The sequence below is a fragment of the Macrobrachium nipponense genome, chromosome 14, assembly GCF_015104395.2.
Source record: "Macrobrachium nipponense isolate FS-2020 chromosome 14, ASM1510439v2, whole genome shotgun sequence".
NCBI lineage: Eukaryota > Metazoa > Arthropoda > Malacostraca > Decapoda > Palaemonidae > Macrobrachium > Macrobrachium nipponense.
The window spans coordinates 23,664,822-23,688,466 of NC_087207.1; the positions used below are offsets into that span (position 1 = coordinate 23,664,822).

Consider the following 23,645-nt stretch of genomic DNA (forward strand, 5'->3'; position numbering starts at 1 on the left):
TAGAAAACACAACACAAATTATCATAAACGTCATTAAAAATAGAAAAATTTTCAATATGTAGAAATAGAGTATGGGCACATTATTTCATCATGTGTGTAGACAAATTCTAGAAGAATAGTTTTAATATGATAAAATACAACGCAAATTAGTATAAATGGCTTTAAAAATAATATAATTGTTTTAAATAGAAGTATTGATACAAAGGAAAATAGTTTACGATGTGCAAAGTAATACTCTACGGGAAATGCACACATATTTGAATTGATTTTGCTTTATTTATTTATTTATTTATTTTTACAAGTATTACCATTAATCAACCTATAATATCGTTCTCCAAAGCACGAAATTGCATGCAGGAAGATCAAGCATTAGCACTGATAAGAGAATCACAAATGTAGTATACTCCGGAAAGCAAAAAAAAAAAAAAAAAAAAATAAATAAATAAATAAATAAATAAATGAACAAATCTTCTAGCAACAAAATGTTAAAATAAAGATAAAAAAGGAAAAATGAAGATGATAAAATCAACATAAGGTCGTATTACCAGACACCCTGGAAAAAAATTGTTAAAATAAAGATTAAAAAGGGGAAAAATTAAGATAAAACGGACTTCCAGAATGCGTATTTTCCCAACTATTCCTTCTTGGGTAACCGATGAGGGCATCCATGACGGCAAAGACAGGACAAAGAAAGCGGCGTACCCACTTGGAATGTGGGCTACCTGCCCCTGTGCCCCAAACATTTCCTGTGCAGGTGGACGGCGTGAATATTCAAGGTGACGTCTCATTTCATAAATCGCCCCCCCCCCCCCCCAAACCCCACCCCGCTCTCTTTGAATGGCCGACAGTGGTTGTTGGCAGTTTATATTTCTTTCTATATATATATATATATATATATATATATATATATTATATATATATATATATATATATATATATATATACTATATATATATATATAGTATGTATGATATACTATATTTGTATGTATATGTATATATTATATATATACATATATATATATATATTATATATATATATATATATATATATTATATTACACACACACAAACGCACACACACACATATATATATATATATATATGTGTGTGTGTGTGTGTGTGTGTGTGTGTTTGTATGCATGTATATATATACAGAGAGAGAGAGAGAGAGAGAGAAATATCACTAAACGCTCAATCCAGGCATACAACAAAACCGAACGAAAAAAACACACAATTCCTGACTCAATGTCTTTTTAACTCCCGACAAACACATCCTATCGCCGTGGGAATCCCAAGTCAACCTCAAAAAAAAAAAAAAAAAAAAAAAAATTAACCCAGCGCGGTTCACATTATTCTCGTTACTGGAAAAATTCACTTTTTCTTTTTTTGGCTTTCAATTTTCCTGTCGTACCAGATTTACGATCTTGTAAACGACTGTCTTTTGTTTCTTGGCAAAGCTTGAAACTAGTTTATATACGCTTTGCGTCCTTGCATTGTCGTGAACCACATAATATATCAATGATAAGTTCATTTCTCTCTATTTTGAGTTATAATTACCAACCTTTTTTTATACAGATTCCATTGTAAATAGGAACGAGTTTTTTGAGAGGATAACTATATTAATATACTTTATTTTATAAATGTCAATTTTTTATACATATGCTATTGTAAATATGAACGAGTATTTTTTAAGAGGATAACTACATTATATCCTTTTTTTATATAACTATCAACTTTTTTATAGAAATGCTCTTGTAAATAAATGAACGAGTTTTTTGGAGAGATAACTATATTATATAGTTTTTTTTATAATTATCAACTTTTCATATAAATGCCTATTATAAATATGAACGAGTTTTTTGAGAGGATAACTATATTATATACTTTTTTGTTTTTGTTTTTGCATAAAAGGGCACAACAGAAATCGCAAATATCATCAAACAGAAGTCTAGCCAATAGATCCAGGAGGCCATGGAATATATGTATATAATATATATATATGTGTGTGTGTGTGTGTAATTCAATGAAGGCTAATAATAGAAATGTTTATTTATCAGATGACATCCCGTGACCAGGACCTAAGTTTTGATAAGTATTCAGGATAATGGCTTCTTCTACATACGCGGATATGCAACATACGCCTTAGAATTCCATTAATGGTGACTCTTCTCTCTCTCTCTCTCTCTCTCTCATTACAGGAAGTTTTTAGCTCCCTCTCCCTCTCTCTCTCTCTCTCTCTCTCTCATTCAAGGAACTTTCGACCTGACTGTCTTGAAGTTCAACAGGTGTGCAAGACTAAAACTAGTTTTATCTCTCTCTCTCTCTCTCTCTCTCTCCCTTTTTTTTTTTTTTTTTTTTTTTTTTTTTTTTTTTTTTTTTTTTTTTGCTTGCAAAGGACGTCTGGTCCTACGCATCTTAATAGTTGCTCAGCTCAGTCGGTTAACTTGAATTAGGAAATGTTCGTTAATTGACTGACTGACTGAATAAGCTGGCGTCGCTCCCAGGAGCAAAGGGCAGTGGCTGCTCATTCATTTGGCCTGTTCAGTCTAATAGGAGGAATATTATTTACGTCACAAAAGCTAAGGTCAGAGGTTTTTAAAGATTTTTTTTTGGGGGGGTTTTCATTTATCGACGATTCAGTAAATAAGCAGATGAAAGAACAAATACATATATACACAATCATCAAGAGAGAGAGAGAGAGGAGAGAGGAGAGAGAGAGAGAGAGAGAGAGAGAGAGGATACATTAATTATTAGAGCATACAATCTGTCTTTTTTTTGTCGTCAGAACTGTCTAAAACTAATTCTTTCCTAGAGAGAGAGAGAGAGAGAGAGAGAGAGAGAGAGAGAGAGAGAGAGAGAGAGTTCCCATGAATAGAATTCCAAGGCGTATGCTGCAGATCTGCGTATGTAAAAAGAATCCATTGTCCAGAGCCCTACTTATCAAAACTTAGATCCTGGTCACGAGATGCCACCAGATAAATAAACATTTCTGTCATTTCTATTCTTGGCTATTATTAGCCTTCATTGAATTACATCAGTTATCGATAATTATCAGAGATTAAAGTCTCTTTCTTTTTCCATTGTTGTCAAGAGAGAGAGAGAGTGAGAGAGAGAGACTCAGATGATGAGAAAATAGCCACGTTTTCTATTGTGGCCAGAATTGTTTACAAGCTTTTCACACACACACACACACACACACACTCACACACACAGAGAGAGAGAGAGAGAGAGAGAGAGAGAGAGAGAGAGAGTAGAAATAACACCAATTATCGATTATCAGAAAATAGCCACTTTTTCTATTGTGGCCAGAATTGTTTACAAGCTTTTTAGAGAGAGAGAGAGAGAGAGAGAGAGAGAGAGATAGAATTACAAAATTTATCGATGTAAGAATACAATCTCTCTTTTCATTGTGGTCAGGATTGTTCAAGAGTATTTTTTTCCTAGAGAGAGAGAGAGAATTTTTTTCCTAGAGAGAGAGAGAGAATTTTTTCCTAGAGAGAGAGAGAGAATTTTTTCCTAGAGAGAGAGAGAATTTTTTTTTTCTAGAGAGAGAGAGAGAGAGAGAGAGAGAGAGAGAGAGAGAGAGAGAGAGAGAGAGAGAATAACTCGTGCATGAAGATGCGCGTGAGAATTTGGCGCTGCCAAAAAGAGAAAAAGATTTGAGAAAATAATATTAAAAGAATGAGAAGGGTAATTAAGAGAATAATGAAAGAACAAGGTAATAAAAGAATAAGAGAAAAATAACAAAACAATAAAAAACAAAAGAATAAAAGAATAATCGTAAAAAGAATAAGAGAAGGATGATAAAAAGTAAGAGAAGAATACTAAAAGAAAGCGAAGAATTATAGAAAAAGTCAAGAGAAAATAATAATAAAAGAATAATGAAAAGGAATAATAAAAACACAAAAGATTAAAAGAAAAATAACAAACGACGAAGAAACCGATTATCTCCTCATCAAAGGCTTTTGCATAATGTGCCTCGATACCCCCTGAAACTATACCCCTTGGGCATCGTACCCAATCTCCCCCCCACCCCCACCCCCACCCCATGAGACCCCCGTCATGGAAACGCCGCGCCCGCTACTGGACAAAACTGGAAAATCTAGTTGCATTCTTCTAGTTGCACAGTTCTAGTGTACTACTAGTTAGCATTGGGGCGTAGGCAACTTGATAGAGGAAGAAATCTAGTTTTTATTTTTTATTTTTTTATTGGGACGTGAAACTTGCAAGGAATACGCACGAAAATATTCTATAAAAAGAGAGAACATAAAACTGGATCTTTGATGGCGTTTATAGAACCAGTAGGCGTTAGGGGAAAAAACTGCGACAAAATTTGGAGTCTTTTATTTTTATTATTGGAAGTGGAATTTGCAGGCGAATACGTACGAATATATATAATATATATATATATATATATATATATATATATAAATATATATATATATATATGTATATATATAATTATAGATATATATAGATATATATATATCTATATATATATATCTTATCATATGATATATATGTATTGTTGTATATAATATATATATATATTATAGTATATATATAATATAAATATATATTAAATTTTTTATGGAGGTGATAGAACGAGCAGACGTTATAAAAAAAACTACGACAGATCTAATATATGACGTGAAACTTGCAAACGAATATGTGCAAAAATATTTAAAGGAAAAAAACTAGATTTTTGATGGAGCTGATAGAACTAGTAGGCGGTAGGAGGGAAAAAATTACTACGAAAAAAATTAGTCCCTTTTTTTTATATACTGGGACGTGAAACTTGCAAGCGAATACGTACGAAAATATTTGAGGGAAAAAAATAATAAACTAAAATTGTTTTTTGATGGAGTAAGTTGAAAAAAAAACATTTCGAAGAAACTCTGGTCATTGGTTTGAGGCAGTGAGCTGATTATAATTTTTATTTTATATATTATTATTATTATTATTATTATTATTATTATTCATTATTATTATTATTATTTTATTATTATTCAGAAGGTAAACCATATTTATACGGTGTTTATCTGATAGAAGCAACAAAGGTCATGGGAAATACAGAAATTCGTGTGGAATCAAAATAAATTCATGATGAGCACACTTCATTATTATGTCCTATAGTAGATTCACATCAAACGTGCATTTGATGTCTAGGCCAGTCCCTAACGACGCTCCTGATTGGCTGTTGATAAGCCAATCACAAGGCTGGAAACTCTCAGTCTCTCCCTCGAGAGTTCACATGGGTAGGATCTATGTTCCGAACACCTCTCCTTGAGGGATACGTCTTTCAAAAACATCCCTCAGGATAGGTGGAACATACATCCTGCCTATGTGAACTCTCGAGAGAGAGACTTGAGAGTTTCCAGCCCTGTGATTGGCTTATCAACAGCCAATCAGGAGCGTCGTAAGGGACTGGCCTAGACGTCAAATGGACGGTTGATGTGGATCTAGTATAGCTTTATAAACATTACATACGAAACGAACATCTTACGAAGCCCTTTGAACCCTGCAAAGAAACGCTTGCTTCGCAGTGACCTCTTGGCTGGCTGGCATAAGGCCAACTGAATCCAGGACGTCAAAAGCAAGACGCAAAACACACACACACACACCTTGATCACAGGAGATTAAGATGGGGCTCCTCTTGATCCTAACAACAGGTGCGTCCTTTTAGGACCATCGTATATCCTGCGTAATAATAGGACTCGTAGGACTGATTACTGAACATTATATAGCGATGTTAGCTTCTAAGAATAGTGGGCAGGCTGACTGGTTTTGCTTTGATGCGCGCGCGCACACACACACACACAAACAAACACATTTATAAGAATGGGTGTGTGCATTTAATATTTTTGTATGTATATTATATATAGTATATATATATATAGATATATATATATAATATAAGAATACAAACACGCACACACACACACACACACACACATATATATATATATATATATATATATATATATATATATATATATATATATATATATCTCTCTCAAAACCGTAACATAACCACACAAAAAAGTTCGTAACGCCACCTACTGCACTGCGATTCCAGACGTTATTAAAACCGACCTCATTAAAACAAACCGACGTTATTAGCGCTGACGTCATGATCAAACCTTAATAATGTCCCGTATTGCAACACTTACGTGAAAACAGATGCCCCCTTCGTAGACGGTATTAATGCAGGACCACGCTTACGTTTGAGAACAATATTGCATTACACTTCGTTTTGCAACTGTAATCTGTATGCATTAGCTTCACCACGAGAGAGAGAGAGAGAGAGAGAGTCGGCTCCAGGATGTGCAAACGAATTAGGAGATGGCGAAGAATAGATACAAGCAGGATACGTCATGTAGCGTTTGTTCTTAATTAAATATTCTAATAATGGAATAGCTTTAATATTATAACCATTCTGTTATATATATAGTATATATATATATATATATATATATATATACTATAAGGATATATAATATATATATATATATAGATATATAGATATATATAATATAATGCTATATACATAGCATAAAGTTTTATATATTTCGTGATCAAGTTATTCATATATATATATATATATATATATATATATATATATAATATATATATATATATATATATATATATATATATATATTACTGTGTATATATCGCTCCCAAAAAGGAAAACAATGTCCCCATTTCGTCTATAATCAAATAGCAGAATTTAAAAAAAATGAATAATAGAAAAACCTGGTTCTTTTTAAGAGCACTAGAATTACAGTTATTACATACTCCTCCCTGTAATCACCCGAACTAAACCAAAATATACACACTAGCTGAAGAAACAATATCCTAAAAATAGTCACGTCTACAAAAAAAAAAAAAAAAAAAAAGCGTGAACTAAGAATAAATAAAACCACTGGTAAACTGAATTACTCAGACTCATGCCACTCTTAAACTACATGACATAAGAAATGGGTAGCTTATCGTATCTATTTCTTTTGTGTTTCTGTTATCGTCGGCAGAATTAAATTAATAGAAAGACACTGTATATCTTGTAACTGTAAAAGACTATTACAATTTTTAATAATTGGATTATACTGCTTAATAACAATTATGTCTTTTTTTATTCAGAAAGATCAGCTATCTTTTGAATACTGTTTAATGAAGAATTATGTTTCAGTTATTCAGAAATATCCGCTATCTTTCGTAAAAAAAAAATTTAATACCATGTAGAGAAAGCAAATAAATAAATAAATAAATAAAAGGTGTTGGCGAATGCATGCAATACTGAACAGATAAAAATCAAAATGAAAAAAAAAAAAAACATAAGTTTTAAACGCCTTACTTAAAGAAACTATTCCACTAAAACACAAACTCAGTCATCCAAACCTCGAGGGAGGAGAGAGTATTCGGGGACGTCTTCTCACGAACGCTCCTGGAGCACTACTGAGACGCGACCATCTTCCAGAGCCCGACGAACGCTATCTTCTTCTCCTCCCCTCCCCTCCTTCTTCTATATAAGATCCCAGAGCACGTTATCTCACCTTCTCCGCTCCCTCCTCCCAACCCCTTCCCTAATCAGCCCCAACTTGAGCCCCCTTAACCCTCTAAAACGACGTCATCAAAGCAAGCAGGCAGAGAGAGAGAGAGAGAGAGAGAGAGAGAGAGGCGAGACCCGGGGAACTCGCTGGAACCTCATTGGTGGGACTCATAGGCAATCCCGTAGCAGCGTTTTCCTCGTTGCGTTTTTTCCTCCTACGGTCCTGACGTCATGGCGTCGTTTGTTTTGGCAGATGCAACGTATAGTCGAGTCTGAAGGGAGACCGTAATGCTACTTTAAAAGCGATACTCTCTCCTGCTTGCTTTATACTACGCGTTCGTCTGTAGTTGTTTGCTATTTTGCATCTTGCTACCTAGGTCTAGGTATAATAGACCGTGCCTTGCTACGATTCTCATCCACCTGTTCGTAACTGCTATTTGCAGTTCGCTCAAGGTCTATTCGCCTACTCTCTGATTTTTCCCTTTTCACGTACAACTTACCGTGTTTTAAACAGAAGAAAGACAGCTAAATAACCAGAAAAATCTAACAGTCTAAAGGACTATAACAGCTACAATTTTCAAAGCTACTATAACCACAACAGTTAGGCCTAATGAATATTATCGAGGTTTCCACCGAAGGCTCCATCATGTGATTTTTATTCTAAGTAATGATCTTTTTGTAGGAGGTTCTTTGATGTACCTAGGTAGTTTCTGGGTATATGTATACGTATATACATAGTAAATTCAAGTATGTTGAGCTATAAAAATATAACTATATTTGTTGATTCTGTACATAAATTACATATACTGTATATGTATTGTATTGTAAAATAACCTTTAAAATGTATTTTTTAAATAAAAAAGAAAAATGTTAGTTACTGATAAAGAGCTTTGACTTTTTTTTTTACATTGTAAAGACCTTTAACCTTCCGATATGACTAACAACCAGACTCTTCAATTAAGTGATTAAACCCACTATGGTAAACAAATTGAGAATAAAAGAATAACTATAAACAAGGAATAGTATTGAAAAATAGATTAGATAGAAGGGATAGAGTAGTAATTGGATAAATAACAAGAAGAGCTATGGCGTTAGACTCTGTCTGCCTGCTTATCAAATAAGAAACATTTGCTTCAAGTTCGAGATGCTGAATTCTCAGCTCGCTCAAACAAACATCTTACAACGGCCGTAAGGTGACGTATAAAATATTTCATCATATAAAAGTGGAAAGGTAAAAATTAACGCCATTAATATTTAGTAAAATCTTGAAATAATATCGGGAATACTTTGGTCAAAGGATCGGTGACCTTACATTGCATAAAGTTATCAGTGTGTTTGCGGGGGGGGGGGGGGGGTGGGGGGGGGGGGGGGGGGGGGGGCTTTGGGGAGGTTGTGTGTGTGTGTGTAGTACTATAAACGTTAACACAAGAGTATCTATAAGCCATAAAAACTGGAGATTATACAACTGACGTCAGGACAGAAAGAGGAATACCCAAATCTTCCCACTATTATGCACACACCGAAAACTTGAGCACTAGCGGCTCATCCGGACCAAACCAGATATATCTCGAGTTGCGAGATGCCTCGTAAAGAGTTGACATGGCCGGAGGATATTTGAACACATCCTCCTCCTCAGTCTCCTAGCTGCGTTCCCTCTTTCGGTTATTAGAAAGCTACCCTTAAACCGATGACTAAGGTCTTCGGGTATGCGAGGGGGAATTTCTGGAAATTTACCCGGTACGCACCGCCTTGGAATCGGAGACGAGTGGAGAGGTCACAAACCACGGCCTAGCTCTTGCTAGGCCGAGTTCCGTCTTCTCATGAGTATTGCAATCGTTATTCACAACGTAAGTGGATGGCGCATTATCGAACGGTCATTTACGACAGTAAAATTTAGTAATGAGCTAAAAATTATATGAGAATAAAATTAAGACTGACTAAAGTAACTAAAATATGACATATGAGACTATAGACGTGTGCGGACAATTTTTCGAAAAACCATTATTCGAAAGGCAATTGTTCGAAAAGTTATTTTTCGAAAACCAAATATTTGAAAACAATAGTCCGAATGTGCAATTGTTCGAATTTACAACTGATCGAAATACAAAATATTCGAATAAATAGTTTTTCGAAATAAATATTGTTCGAATCCAAGAGTAACGTCGACTTGTTGAAAGTAGCCCGATGGCAGTTTTATATGTTGGTGCTTTCTCTCTCTCAAATGACTAAATATCGCGCTATAACAGTGAAAGATGTTACCGTTTCTAAAGAATATAATCATGCAGGTGAAAAAGTGAAAGACGACGCAAAAGGTACACGTGACTCCTCTCATTATATAATTGCAAATGCATCTTCGGATTAACTTAGCGCATCTGGAGCTCAGGGATTGCCTACTGTCAACAGTATTAAGCGCTCAATTAGAAGGGTTCGCTCAGAAGAAAATCGTGGACTGTCTACACCCTATCATAGGAAGGATATAGTATTCTCAGTCGAGTAGTAGTATATGAAGACTTTCAAGAATGAGGATTTTCTTCTTTTTGACTCAGGTCAGGAGGAAGAGAGTTTGAAGTCAAAATTCGAATGCTATTAGCACTGGGATTTATCCCAGAAGAAAGAGTCAATGAAAATTTTGAAAATTTAGTAGAAGAGGAGTTATCTTCCACTGAATTACTTCCGGTAATAGATTATTTTGAAGATGAATTGTGCAAAGATATGTTAAGAAAACTAATAAATTTAAAGTAAATTAATCGTTTATTAACATTAATCCTATTATCCCATATGGTTAGATAAATTATATTATAGATTCGAACAATATTCATTTCGAAAAACTGCTTATTCGAATATTTTGTATTTTGATCAATTGTAAATTCAAACAATTACACATTCGGACTATTGTTTTCGAATATTTGGTTTTCGAAAATAAACTTTTCGAACAATTGCCTTTCGAATAATGGGTTTTCGAAAAATTGCTATGCCGATTTCCGTCTTCTCGTGAGGTATTCCAATCGTTATTCACAACGTAGGTAGATAGCGCATTATCGAACGGTCATATACGACAGTAAAAGTTATTAATGAATTAAAAATCATATGAGAATAACATTAAAACTGACTGAAGTAACTAAAATAATATATATGAGACTATAGATTTCCAGCGTTTGAACGCATGCCGTGAATATATTGAAAAAAATGCGGAATACGTTGAGTACCATAGTACTACACCTAACTATATAGTACCTAAGTTACAATATCCATAAAATCATGCGAGAAAGCTGTACAAACATAGTTTTAGAAGGCATACACCTAAACTGGTTTTGAGAGATATCCTACGGGAAAGGTTACCATGTTCTCAAGATCTGATTTAATCGTATACACAAGCATACGAGAGGAAAGGTGTTGGATCCTTGACCGTTTAGCACCCAAACCATCTTGTTCGTGTACTGGATACTGATGAACAGGGATTTGTGTTTATTAATATCTGAGCATTGCGAATTAATTGCTTTACTTATTTATCTACTTGGTTCCGAATTACGTGACAAAAATATCCTTCAATCACTGATTTGTGGACAATAACTTATCGATGTGATCGATTAATCAACTCAACCTATAGGCTATAGGAACATAAAGCCACCCTTCCAGTTGAGGGATTTATTTACTGATTTATGGTTGCTAAAACTGGCGTCGCAACATCCAGTTGAGAGAGAGACGAAGCAATAGTGTATAGAGAAAAACTTAGATAGGTGGAGATCATAATTATTATAAATATTATATTTATAACTAATGTATATAATTAAGAATATATTATTATATTAATATATAGATATATATATATAAAATATTTAATATATTATTATTACAACCATACACACAAAATGCATTTGGTATGCAGTGTGCAGTGCTGACACCTTGCTTGCATGCTCTCTATGCTAAGGTAGTGCATGCAAGCATGCATAAACATAGTATGCATCCGGGGCACAAGTGTCCTCATTGCAAGCTTGACGTATGCATGTGTGTATATATATATATACACATATGTGTGTATAACACTGTGACCGGTGGTAATATTTGTTCCAATTTCTTCGTAAATGAATTCCATTGACAGTTATGAAAATTCCATAGATTGTTTTCAGTCAAATAGTGTCATCTCTTATAAAGAACGAGAAACATCATTCCTCCCTGATTTCCGTTTCCCTAGTGAAATATTCTAGTTTGAAAATGAAGCAAATGGCGACTAAGGAACCGAAGACTACCACCTCTGGGTGTCTGATCTGCATCAATAGTTTCTGGATATCGAATATGATTTAAGCAAGCTAAGTCTCCAGGGGTCACGGTCAGACCTCAAGGAGCAAGGTTGTTTACTCCAAGAACCTGCTGTTTTTAAATAGATATGGCACGTGACTTCCTCCACGTACTACAGCTTGAATTTAAGCCTGTGCCCAGTGACGAGATGTAAATGCCATTATACCACCATGCATTTTACATTTTAGTTATTATTATTGTTTTTTTTTTCTTAGTTGATTTCCGTGTCAGTCTATTTTCAAGGAAAAATTATTTCTGTTTCACGCAACTAACCTTTTCTCTCTCACATTTAATCCCTAATCAATCAACAAACCTCACCCTCTAGAGAGCGATAGAAAAGAACCCAGTCGCCCCTTGGAGGAAAGCAAAGCGATGAGGAATGATGAAAATCAGTCGAGAAAACAAATTAAAAACAAATCTAACGAGATATTTATATGGTGATTTCAACGCTCACTTCAAGAAGTAGTGAGCCGCTTGCAAAAGCTCTATACAAGTCGTATTCCAGTTCTCAGTACGCGTAAAATTTCAACACAATTTTAGCCTGTAATTGATAATTGGAATTTCCAGTAGCGTCAACTTCCTTTTTAGGAATGTTAGCGGTGTGTCTTGGAAGGAGGAAAAAAAAAATCAACGTATCCGGTTAAAAAAGAATTAGCAGTCTTACGACGTAAAAGTAAGATTTTTCCTAGTTCTCTAAAGTTATATATATCCACGAGGTCATAGATTTTCAGATATATTCAGTGGTTTACGGGATAAAATTATTATTAATATTATAGCCCATTGTCAATAAATGCTATTTTAAGACCGTTAAGGACAAAATGTGAGTGGAAAATTGTTCTAAAATGCGTATTGAATATTTTTCTATCTTTAACTGTTACGGTCTAAAAAATAGTAAAGACTATATCTCTAGTTTTAAATAAGCCAGTAAGGTAGCAATGGAATATAACAAGAAAGAGGTTTTTAATTTTAGTTTTAGCTGCAGTGCATTAAAAAGTAAACGTGTTATCTTTTACAGATCACTTAGTAGTATAGTAGAGTCACATCAACCGTGCATCTAATGTCTAGCCCAGTCCCTTACGACGCTCCTGATTGTCTGTTAATAAGCCAATCACAGGGCTGGAAATTCTCAGTCTCTCTCGAGAGTCCACATGGGCAGGATCTATGTTCCACCTCTTCAGAGGGATACGTCTTTCAAAAGTATCCCTCAGGAGAGGTGGAACATACATCCTGCCTATGAGAACTTTCGAGAAGAGACTGAGACTTTTCAGCTCTGTGATTGGCTTATGGAAAGCCAATCAGGAGCGTCGTAAGGGTCTGTCCTAGACATCAGATAGCTCCGTAGCTCATTTACAGATCACATGGTCCTAGCTCGATAGCAACCTTTCGCGCCGCTAAAACTATCGCCGGTATTGCATCATTAACGGTTAAAGAAACTCTTATTTTCTCCTTTCTCTCTCCTTCACCGTTGTCATTAAGCCTGTCAAACGAATGTGGTGTAATTGCGTTCGTCTCAAAGGACGTTACTCTCAGTACAAAACCACACAGTACATACTGTGCACAATTTAAAACCGCATCTGAAGAACCAGCTCAAACCGGTTATACTAAGTGCGGTTAATAATGGTTATACACGGCCGCGAGTTACTAGCACATCATTACAAACCTTTTATTGCTACTTATATTTCCTCCGAGCCTGTGAACAAGCATTGGTAGGACGAATGAGTCCTTGACGCGTATACAACAGGGCCAATTTTCCCAGTAGTACGTGACCTTTGACCCTGAGCAGGTCACTGCGTACGCGAAGGGAAAAAACATTACGCTAAATTAGTCTCAGCGTCATTGTTGTATCTTGCGTCCTGTTATGAACTTCAGTTTATCCCTTTTCGTTTTGTGCTCTTGAACGTGTGTCCATTTAATACCGTTAATAGAAATTTAGTCATAAAAGAAATCGTTCGATTGCGCGTGAATTGGAGCAGAAAACCGCTCGGCCGCGTTTGAATTCGCTCGCGCAAAACCGTTTTCGAGTTTGTTTGAATCGTTTCATTCGACTGACGGTCCAAGATCGATTCGGAAAACATCCTTGCCGAGACGATTCCAGCTAGAGAGCTTTCAGCTGGAAGAAAGTGAACCCTGGCCTTGCTTTTCCAGTCGCTTTGGAGATTGGCTGTAAGACCCTTCATATCTAAATTAGACGAAAACCACAATGGTGTCACGAAATCTGTCTTGGAGGCGGCGATTCTGTTCTGCGCGCGCACTTTTATTTAATCGTCATATCTCGAGGTCGAACGAACCATATGAAACCCCGTTCGAGTTCCGGAGTGATTTTTAGCTCCAAGTTCAGTACTACCTGCAGACTGCACTGATCAATTGATAGTCAAGAATGCCTCAAATACGTTATTCCTCGATTCATTTGTAGTGGACGAACAAGTACAGGATAAAGAAGAAGAAAAATAAGACATCCAAAGTTTCGTAGCGAGATGTCTCGATGGCGAACGAACCATCTGAAACTCTTCTAGTCTAGATAGCTTTTCAGCTCTAGTTCAGTAGCTGTAGACTAAACAAACCGACTGATAATTACGCAAACCTCACATGCGTCATTTCCCCCCCCCCCCCTATCATTGGTAATGACGAACAGAAAAACAAGAAAAAAAATTATATAAAAAATTTCGTAACTCAGTCTCGAACGAACCATCTGAAACTTTTCTATTTTCGATCGATTTCAGCTTAACCTCAGCATAGCCGTAGACTCAATAGTTTAATAATTAAGTATGTATACGCCTTGTATGCGTTACTTCCCCTCTCCCCCCTCCCCATTTGGAATGAAGGACAGATACGCAGGGGGGAAAACTGACTTCCTCAAATACCCGTGACGTAATTCTGACGAATAGAATCAGGTGACGAGAGGCATTTCCTCGAATTGCTAAAAACGAACTTGAACCAGAAATTGAGGAATGCGTCTTTCCTCTGGGTAGAATTGTAATTGATCGCGCAAATGGGAAGTTCTTTGTGTATTCACCTCTCTCTCTCTCTCTCTCTCTCTCTCTCTCTCTCTCTCTCTCTCTATATATATATATATATATATATATATATATATATATATATATATATATATATATATATAGAGAGTAGAGAGAGAGAGAGAGCACGAGAGACGAAGAGAGAGAGGAGAGATGGAAGAGAGAGAGAGAGAGAGAATCTTACCATTCATATACAGAGAAAGAGCCTGGTCTTTTAAAAGCAATACCAAATAATAATAATAATAATAATATTCAGAGACCGCAAACATCCGCCAAGACTGACTGCACGAAACACAACAAAATTTCAATTCCCCATACAGAATTTACATTCCTCTCTCTCCCAACATCATCGTCACCTCGCTAACGAACGAGACAAAGTAAATAAACAAATGAAAAAAATATTCTAACCTTCCCTGCAGCGCGGACAAAAGAAAATAATAATAAAATAACATAATCGCAAGTGGCAATTTGAACAGTTTTTTTTTTTTTGTATCCTTAATTTCTTCCTCTTCTTCTTACAAGTCGGTGGAAGATTTCTTCATTTTCTTCTTCCTCTTCTTCTTCTCCTCCTTCAGAGGAAGGTGTTTGGACAGAACGAACACCTAATTTGCAAGGAAACATTGCACACACATAACCACCTTGATGCCAGGGAGTCAATACCAGGATGCACTCGTTATGGAGGGCGTAATTCTATGCCATCAGCGAACGGAAACTGCGCATTTCTCTGCTCTGCAGAGCTGCGATGCAGTTCGCCATGACAGGACTGGCTTACTGGGATGTTTTCCTCTCTGGAAAGCATTTGGTGACCCATTGTTTGATTCCACTTTGCAGGAAGTGACCTCAATGAAGTAGAATGAATCATTTTAACACATATTTTCTCAGGTTTAGTTCAGTTTTAGCTTTCTGTAAAAGAAAACTATTGAAATGTTTTTTTTTTTTGGTCTGACTGTCCGCCCTCACATCTTAAAAACTACCGAGGCTAGAGGGCTGCAAATTGGTACGTTGATCATCCACCTTCCAATCATCAGACATACTAAATTGCAGCCCTCTAACCTCATTATTTTTTATTTTTATTTAAGGATTAAGTTAGTCATGATCATGCGTCTGGCACCGCTGTAGGTGCCAATAACACAGGCTACCACCGGGTTGTGGCTGAAAGTTTCATGGGCTGCTACTGAGATTTCATGGCCACGACTGAGAGTTTCATACAGCAGTATACGCTGTACAGAAAACTCGATTGCACCGAAGAAACTTCGGCGTATTTTTTACTTGTTTCATAGAACAAACAGCGTAGATCTTCGCAAGAATAAGTCCTGTTTAACGGCGTAAGGGTAAAGGTAGGTCTTAGTGGTGAGTTCTCAGTAATCAGCGTGAATTGGCAACGCCAGGTGTCTCAGATATGAGTGAGAATCAGTAAACAGTGTAAAAGGTCTCAAAATAACAATAATAATAATAATAATAATAATAATAATAACAATAATAATAATAATAATAATAAAACGAGCTAGTAGAGTATAATGTTCCAAAGAAATCATTTAAAAAATCAGCCACACAGCATAAAAAAGAGACTAGTATATTCATTTACACACCAGGGTGTCTCAGATATATGAAGCGTTAACAGCCCAGGTGTCCCAGAATGTCCAAGAAATGAGTGGAAATGAGTCAACGGCATCTGGGAAGTTTCAAAAAAATGACTGGAAATGAATCAGAAACGCAGAGTGTTTCACAACGTGTGGAAATGAGCCGGTTTTGAATTTGTCTCTCCAGTGTATTTTGGCTACCAAACTAAGAACATCTCAGAAATGACTGGAAATGAATCAACGGCATCTGAGAAGCCTAAGAAATGAGTGGAAATGAATCAGAAGCAGCGCAGAATGTCTCATAATGCGTGAAAAATAAGTAAACAGAGTTGAATTTGTCTATAAAAATGTGTTTTGACTACCTCTGCCAAGCTAAGAACGTCTCAGAAATGATTGGAAATGAGTCAGCGGCATCTGAGAAGCCCCGACAATGAGTGGAAACGAATCAGCAGCGGAGAATGTTTCATATTGAGTGAAAAATGAGTTAGCAGAGCTGAATTTGTCCAAGCAAGGCGTTTTGGCTATCTGTAGTACCAAAGTAAACCACTTTCGTCCGCTCACAGTCCAGACTCAAGTATATCGTACGTGTCTCTCTGAACGCTTCACTGACAAAGAGAGAAAGAGAGAGAGAGAGAGAGAGCGATTTCGACCCCGCCCAAGGTTTCGAGATTGATGGATATTTAACCAGAAATCAAGGCTGCTTCATTTGGTGCCAAGGTAGATGCGAAAAGAAAGGGAAAAAAAAGACAGAAAAATTGATGTCGAGTGACGGAAGGCAAAGAATCCTTGATTGGTCAAATTTTCACAGAATTCCTGGTGGTTGTTTAAACACTTTATTTTTAAATTGTCCTGGGTTTTGATTACGTTTCTCAGTCCTGCTATAAAAAATCAAACTCTTGCTCACTAGTCGGTTGTAAAATCAGCCGCTACTTAACCTTAGCAGTAAGCAAACACAGTTTACTTAGAAAGTAAAAGGTGGTTTCTTTACCTGAACTACTCGTTTGAGCAGAAGCCTTGTCGTCTATTCTGTGAACTTAAATGACTTGGCGTATGTCTACAGTTGGCAGATTAGTAATGACTATTTACGTCACATTTGCTTTGCTTTAAAAGTTAATTTCCTTTGACGGTTGACATATATTATATCTTGCCTTTAATTAAAAAGACTGATTCGTAAAATGCCTCTGACAAGAGACTTACGACTTAATGTATGTCATTTTTTCCTATGATTTATTTTCATAATGTTCCACATATCGAAGGTTTTTCCTTTACAGTACGTTCACTTACGGTTCTGGTTTCTCTCTCTCTCTCTCTCTCTCTCTCTCTCTTCTGCATTAACGGTCTACAATATCCTCTCTCACCAGAAGCCGTAAACAGCAACAGTATGGAAGACTTTAAAAGAAAGCGAGACAAAATCATTAGGACACTGTGAATAAACAGTAAAACCTGCTGATATAAGTGAGCACATTATGGACTACCAAGTATTTGAGACATCCTAATCCTGGTAACTCTCTCTGCTGTAGTTCGTGGACTTCCTAAACAAACCGCAAGAACTAACTTTTGACTTTCCATTCGTTTTTTACGAGTTAACCGGACTTTGTGTACAATTTATTTTTATGTCGACGCGTTTAAGTAGGTTCCCTGAGGGTCGGCCCTAAGCAAGAGCGTGTGCACGAAAATAAAAAAAATATAAATGTGTAAAGAAAATATATCGAAAGATTTAATAATAGTTAGATATGACAAAAAATGCGCAGATTTAAACTTTTGTACAAGCGGCGGGTATGTCATCAGAATCAGATTAAAAGCAATTATGAAGATTATTTGTTTATATTAATCTGATTACCGAATTTAGGTAGAGGCAGTAACTAAACAATATATATGTTCTTTTTTTTATTTGCATCTACATTAAAAAAAATTATGTAATAAATTGTTGACTCAAATAATTTTTTTTGAACGGTAAACAGTAAACAAAATTTTCTGAGAACAGATTTATGACTTATTCAATGCTACGTTCAGATTACAAGCAAATGGAGGAACACCGCACCTACTTTACAAGCAAATGAAACAGTACGCCCAAATGACAAGCAGATGAAATGCTATCTATATTACAAGCAACTGGAATACCATCAATATTACAAGCAAATGAAATATCACACCCAGATTACAAAGAAATTAAATGTAACATCCCTATTATTACAAGCAATGAAAGACCATGTACAGATTACGATAAAAAAAAGCTACGTTCAGATTACAAGCGCATGAAACTTTAAACTCAGATCACAAGCAAATTAAATTCTACAGTCAGATTACAAGCAACTGAAACTAACACCTAAATTGCGAGCAAAAAAGCTACTTTCAGATTACAAGCACATGAAACTTTAAACCCAGATTACAAGCAGCTGAAACTACGAGCGAATGAAACACTATCCAGATTACAAGCAAGTATAATAACTCTTCCAGAATACAAGCAAATGAGACCCTAAACCCAGATTACAAGTCCAAATTACAAGTAACTTAAACACCAACCCCACGGTACAAACAACTGAAACAAACCACCCAAACTACAAGCGAATAAAACCGCTTTTTCACATGACAAGCAACTGGAACACAACACCAAAACTACAAGCAAATGAAACTCTACACCCAGATTACAAGCGACTGCAACAGCACATCCAAATCACAAACTAGAAGCTGCGTCGTCATAAGTTTGAGAAAAGAAAGTACTTTTAAAAAAGACGCAAAAGATAACCTCCTTTTTTCTCACTGTAATGCGAGTCTACTAAAACCTCGATGTCTGTTATTATTTCCAAACAAGTTTTTTTTCCCCAAGTTTCCTACGACGGGAAAACCCGACGAAGCGAATACCCTCTGCCTGCGGTTGCTTCCAGGCACTCGTCTGGGATTCCCCCACAGAGAGAGAGAGAGAGAGAGAGAGAGAGAGAGAGAGAGAGAGAGAGAGAGAGAGAGAGAGAGAATGTGCTGATGCATCGGTATTCCTCGTTCTCTCAGGCCGTTTCTTACCGTGTGATAGAAGTCTCACGGTACTCTTAACACGCCGTGTTTGTTATCACTGTTTGTAGGTTTAACAAATTGTTTGTTTAAGCGAAGGTGTGTGTGTGTGTGTGTGTCTGTGTGCGCGCACGCAGAGTCTGCTCAGTAACACTTGTATGCATAGCTGCCTATCTATGTACACACACACACACATACACATATACATATATATTACTAAAAGTACCTACGTTCAAACTGGATGGTATGTAGGGGAGTTGTTTATTCAAAATAGTTACATATAACCTTTCAATGACAAACAGTCCTCATTATCAAGAACCCGGATACTTGACAATGAGGACTGGTTGTCTTTTGAAACCTTTGTATATATATATATATATATATATATATATATATATATATATATATATACATATATATATGTATATATATATATATATATATATATATATATATATATATATATATATTACAAAACTTACTGACGATCTACGTAAAAGATCTCATTACTGTTCGAGTTAGACTTGTACCTAGCTACAAAGGGTAAAGGAAGGTTATATACAGAACAAACTTGTATATTTTTTCCTTGCCAATTACCCGAATGAAGCAGAGACTCTATTATCCATAATTCATTCTAAGGTAAATGCGTTCATGGGCAGAAAACGGTTTAATCATAGAACGGTCTGCAGTTCATGGGACTGACAACAACTTATGATAAAAATGAACAAAGACATCACAACACCTAAGAAAAATGCACGTAGGCTTAGAGAGAGAGAGAGAGAGAGAGAGAGAGAGAGAGAGAGAGAGAGAGAGAGAGAGAGAGAGAGAGAGAGAGAGAGAGAGACTCATCCCTTGTTAAGTCGAGATTAAAAGCTGAATTGCGGTTTTGGCAATTTTTCATTCTACCTCCAAAAATATATGAACGTTATTTACCAAACCGATAACATTTTCTGATATCTGAGAATCACAATTACATTACAAATTTTGTACTGTTACAAAAATAGAGTTATTAAATTACATCGCCGTAGGCCTATGTAACCCGATTTCAAACTCAACACCAGCTGACACTGAAAAACATAGTATAGTACCAGTTTATTTGCGAGAGGGTCAACGTGATTTTAAAACAATAACTTGTAAGACCTATACTTTCCCTATAGCATTCTTTCAGTCCTAAGTACAAAGTCCTGAGGCAGTAACGTTTTGAAATCTGATTCTACCAGGAGCACTTTAGCCGTACGTGATAGAACTCTTAAAAGCTCGATCGCTCGAGACGTGAGTTCAAGGATGACTGATGTTTGAACGCTAATGGCTGGAGCGTGTTGGTTACTATTTTATATTTATTCAGTACACGGTCGATTTGATCGCCTTTCGTCAACTAGTAGATCGTTTTTGTTTGTAAAGGACAGATATATATATATATATATATATATATATATATATATATATATATATATATATATATATATATATATATATATAATTTCTTTGACCAACGTTCCGGACTACATTTAGTCTATACAAGATGAAGCACTAGATAATATTTATATAGTTTAACTAAGATTCTCATAAAACATGAACTAATTTACACAAACGTTGATTAAAACAGTCGAATAATTTGTTTTTTTACAAAGCAACTAAGTCATGATGCAATGCCCAAGATTTACAGTTATGCAGAACATGTTCTTGGTAAGCGATTCAAACATTTCAAAATTCTTTTAGTGTTACCTCAACTCCCAAAATCTCTGCTACTCTCTAGTGCTTGCAGTTTCCCCTACAAAAAAATGTAGTCCTATCTCTCGCGAAATATAACATCTTTTTACCAAAAAAAAAAGAAAGAAAAAGAAACAGGAGATATAGTCCTATCTCTCGCAAATATAACTTGTTACCAAAAAAGGGAGATATAGTCCTATCTCTCGCAAAATATAACATCTTGTTACAAAAAAAAGGAGACATAGTTCTATCTCTCGCAAAATATAACATATTGTTACAAAAAAAAAAGATATAGTCCCATTTTCGCAAAATATAACATCTTGTTACTCAAACAAAGGAGATATAGTCCTATCTCTCGCAAATATAACATCTTGTTACCATAAAAAAGGAGATATAGTCCTATAGCTCGCAAAATATAACATCCTGTTGCCAAAAACAGAAGATATAGTCCTGTCTCTGGCAAAATATAACAGTTACCAAAAACTAGGCCTACAGTTTGGCAAAATCCGCGCCAAAGTCTGCAAATGAATGTGTGCGTAACCTTGCTAACACACAGACAGACAAAACTACGAAGCAGAAGCATCACTTCCTTGACGGAAGCAATCAAGAGGAAACAGCAGATTTGGCAAACGCAATTACTGGGCACAAAGCTACGCATGAACGGGAAGAAAGTGGATGAAGACTGAAATATAATAAAAGTAATCGAGGTAGAAAAAAGTATTTGCAAACTTACGAAGGTCGAGAAGATTTTATGAGGAGGAAGATGACAGCAGTAATTTGCTTCTTATAGGAAGAAATAGCAAGAAAAAAAGGTCAAGGTTCGACCCTACTTCTGTCGTATGCAAGGAATTGAAGGCCAAGATTATAGAACACACATATAACAATAAAAAATGCTCATTCTGCATGTGATTAGAAATGACACTTCAGATTTGGCTAAACTGAAGAGATTCAAGGCTCCTAATGAATTGACTGAGGCATTTGAAGGCATTGGTGGAAAGCTGTAAGCTCTATGGCCTGTGGCAGTAAGTTAATTAACGGGGTTAGGCCTAATCTGTAACAGGGAAAAAAAAGGTTAGACCTAGTCTGTAACAGGAGAACAAAGATGGTTAGGCCTAAGCTAATCTATAACAGGAAAAAAAGGTTAGGCCTAATCTGTAACAAGAAAACAAAAAGGTTATGCCAAATCTGTAACAGGAAAAACAGTTAGCTAACTGTAACTCCAAATACAAAGGTTATGCTAATCCGTACAGAAAAACAAGGTTAAAAAATGCCTAAATCTGTAACAGAAAAACAAAGGTTTTGCCTAATTCGTAACGGAAAAACAAAGGTTAGACCTAATCTGTATCAGAAAAACAAAGGTTATGCCTAATCCGTAACCAGAAAAAGAATAAGGTTAATGGCCTAATCCGTAACATAAAAAACAAAAGGTTCATGCCCTTAATTCCTTGTTAACAGAAAAACAAAGGTTTTGCCTAATTCGTAACGGAAAAACAAAGGTTAGACCTAATCTGTATCAGAAAAACAAAGGTTATGCCTAATCCGTAACAGAAAAAAGAAAGGTTATGCCTAATCCGTAACATAAAAACAAAGGTTATGCCTAATCCGTAACAGAAAAACAAAGGTTATGCCTAATCTGTAACAGAAAACAAAGGTTATGCCTAATCTGTAACAGGAAAAAAGGGCCAGGCCTAATCTGTAACAAGAAAACAAAAAGGTTATGCCTAATCTGTAACAGAAAAACAAAGGTTAGGCCTAATCTGTATAAGAAAAACAAAGTTAGGCCTATCCGTTAACAGAAAAAACAAAAGGTTTTCTAGTTATTTTTAAGTATTTATTTATATATTAAAAAATTCCTTTTATAAAGGTTTTTAGGTTTTTGTCCTTTTTAATCCTTTGTTTTTGGTTTAAGTTTTTGTTCAGAAAAACAAACTTAGGGCCTTAATCTGTAACAGGAAAAAAAAGGTTAGGCCTAATCTGTAACAGAACAAAAAAGGATAGGCCTACATTTACATCAGATCCAGTTTCTTCCGACAAAACCTTTATTCCCTCAATTGAGAATATATCTTCATTAGAGTAGGCCTATAAGAATCAAATTTTTTTTGTCTGTAATAAGCCTATAACTTTTATAAGCCTTGACTATTTCATCCCATATCTCGTCACTCTGAAAGTTACTATTTGTAGATTTCTTCAACAGCTTCGTATTTCCAAGTTATTGCATTAAAAAAAATTCTTTGTGAAAGTTTCAGAATAAAATAATCTTTTTTTCAATATGATCTGCGTTCGTCTTGCTTCTATTATTCTGTATCAGTGAGCAAAAGCACAATTACCCTTTGTGTGGTATGTCGTTCAAGGACCTCCGATATTAGAACGCATGAGCATTCATTTTTTTTTTTTTTTTTTTTTTGCTTTTAGAAGTAACCAGTAGATCTCCGTTAAAATGGACTGTCACCAGATAATTTCATGACGCACCAGAATTGAATATAGA

At 35.6% G+C, this 23,645-nt stretch overlaps 1 protein-coding gene across 3 annotated transcripts in view; it reads right to left on the reverse strand.

Annotated features, from left to right (window-relative positions):
- LOC135226384 (urea transporter 1-like) overlaps positions 1 to 23,645 on the reverse strand; it is a 50,696-nt gene that overhangs the window by 26,323 nt on the left and 728 nt on the right. Inside the window, exon 1 of one of the 3 annotated variants that reach the window (XM_064265860.1) lies at positions 7,404 to 7,509. The exons of 1 other annotated variant lie outside the window; for it this stretch is intronic. The gene's annotated coding sequence lies outside the window, so the exon portion shown is untranslated. Of the gene's footprint in view, positions 1 to 7,359; positions 7,376 to 7,403; positions 7,510 to 23,645 lie in introns of those variants that run through there. One more of the 3 variants, XM_064265862.1, reaches the window with a different exon arrangement.